Source organism: Theropithecus gelada, chromosome 8 (assembly GCF_003255815.1).
Source record: "Theropithecus gelada isolate Dixy chromosome 8, Tgel_1.0, whole genome shotgun sequence".
NCBI classification, from domain to species: Eukaryota; Metazoa; Chordata; class Mammalia; order Primates; family Cercopithecidae; genus Theropithecus; species Theropithecus gelada.
Genome location: NC_037676.1, coordinates 23,826,429 through 23,829,097, shown reverse-complemented (window position 1 = coordinate 23,829,097; position 2,669 = coordinate 23,826,429).

Sequence of the window (2,669 nt, the reverse complement as noted above, 5' to 3'; positions counted from 1 at the left end):
AAATCAAAAGTGTCCGCCTGCCTGCAGGAAAAAGGACTTTTGTTATGCTTCCCAGAAACTAGTTTGTTTGTTTTCTTTTCTAGGACTTAAAAACCAAGGCTTTCCCCGTCTCCCAATGTGGTTGATTAATGGCAATGACGGAGTTGAATGAGTTAGGTTGGCATAGGCTAGCAAACTATAGCGTAATATGAATTTCCAGCCTTAAGAAGGACAGCACCAGGGATGTTTGAAGATCTTGAGAGCAGAAGCAAGCCAGTTCTTTCTCTTGGGAGTAGCAGAAAGCCTTTCATATCCCAGTTTTCAGTTGTATGTTACCTATGTGGAATACACCAAGTGGGGAGGGAGGCTCTGGGATGGGACAGCCTTTGATGACAGTGACACCATAACCATCAAACATAGGGAAGGGTTAGTTCTCCAAAGAAAAGAAGAGATGCTGAGTAGATAAAAGCAGCCAAGGTCTCCTTGAAAGGCAAGGGAGGAAAATCTGTTTTCAGAACCCCTTGAAGGAGATAACATATTTTACTTGAAATGAGGAGGGAAGCAGGAGGACACAGTCACGAAGTAGGAATTAGGGGACCTTGACTGACTACCTCTGACTCTGTGATACCTTGGGAAAGTGAGGGACCTTGTGTCTGTGCTTTGATTCCTGTCCGCTTATCTCCTCAGCTTATCTGCTGAGCTTCTCTGAGATTCAGACTGCAAAGTTTGAATTTTGCAGAGTTTCGCAGACTGCAAAGCACTGGAAATACAGAGGATCATACCATCCAGATTTCTTAAATTCCATAGTGGCTGTGCTTGAGAGCATCAGAAACAGTAGCTTACAAAGGTTAACACACTAGGAAACAGACTTCCAAGTTCACAGTACAGAGTTTTGTTGCAGTCAGGGTAGATGAAGAAGACAGCTGTGTAAAATTGCCCTAGAGAGGTTTTATCAGTTCCTTGTGACCAGAGAACAAATCTCTATCCTGGTTTTGGTTCTTTTCTTGTTTTTGCTTCCAAGTAGTCCAACTCCTTGCTTACCTCTGGTACCGTTCAGAAGGCAGTAGTGCTGCATTGTGTATTCCATATCGGATTTGATTCTTGATGAAAAGAACCTGACTGGTCCTGATGTGATGGTTCCTCCTCTGTCTGTTTGCCTTCTGAATGGCAACATGCATCCCAGACTATTTACTCAGCATTTTGCTTTGCAGAAAGTCTTGCCATTGGCCAGGGGCGGTGGCTTACGCCTGTAATCCCAACACTTCGGGAGGCCGAGGCGGGCAGATCACGACGTCAGGAGATCGAGACCATCCTGGCTAACACGGTGAAACCCCCTCTCTACTAAAAAATACAAAAAAAAAAAAAAAATAGCCAGGTGTGGTGGTGGGAACCTGTAGTCCCAGCTACTCGGGAGGCTGAGGCAGGAGAATGGCCTGAACCCGGGAGGTGGAGCTTGCAGTGAGCCGAGATCACGCCACTGCACTCCAGCCTGGGCAACAGAGCAAGACTCCGTCTCAAAAAAAAAAAAAAAAAAAAGGCTTGCCAAACATTCTTGAATGATCTCTTCTAACAGTGCTCTGAGGTGTGTCCTTAGTATTTTCGTGGTTGAAGAAATTCAGCCACTGCAGGCTGAGGCTCTGCTTGCCAATATGTCAAATAAGGGGCTGTATCAGGGAACACAAGATTTCATTGCGGAGATGCGGATGTGGCTACTTTTTCTTCCCTCAAACTTCTTGTCAGATTTTTGGCAATTGCTGTAAAAGAGTGCTCAACAGAAGTATTTTAAAGTAATGTTTTAATGTACTTATTGAAAATTCAGACATGTTTGAAGGGGATGGTTGGTTGGAGAGCTGATTATTGCAAGTCAGCAAAAATGTCTCTTAAATGGCACAGTGTAGCTGTGTCTTAAATGGCACAGTGTAGCTGGCTTAATGCAGTCTGTTACTTATAGGGTCTTACTATAATGGAACTTCACAGAGCTACAGTTCTAAGGTACAGAACATTTGATCACTGAGGACTGCATAGTCATCATTCAGAAGCGGTATCAGCATCATTTGCAAGGGTAGGACCTTCAGACAGCACAACAGGCCAAAACCTGAGACTCAGAAATGTTTTTAGCAACCAGGAAAGGGAGCTAAAGCCAGATTCTAGAGATAAGAGGGAGTGACAGATCAGGAACTAGGTAGTTGGCAGATAAAATCAAAGATGACATGAACACTGAGAAGCCCCAGTAGGCAGCTGGGCAGGGGGATAACTATGGAACAGGAAGAGTAAGACCAGGTGAGCTAGAGGTGAAAGACCCAGCACTGTCAGCCCCTGATGGGGCCTCACTCCACTCCTACTGTTACAGATGTAATAGATGTCTGCAGTAGATGTTGGTCATTCTCTTCGGTTGCCCATTGATTGAATTCCATTCCAGTGTCTCCAGTGTGCAGAACTCTCTGCCTTATGAGTGTTGTGGTGGGAGTGAGTTCATCTACCATGATGGAAGCAAAGATTGGCAGGTACTCACTCTCCCACCCTCTCTTGCAGTGAGGCCATGAGCATGCAACCTGGGCTTTGCCAACCTCACACACTCCTTGATTTTGAACCAGGATCTGGGAATACATAGAAGCAAGTACTGCAGTGAATCCTCTGGTGGTGACAATGGCTGCAGCATGACCATCTCCCCACTGCAGCAGTGGCTGCGG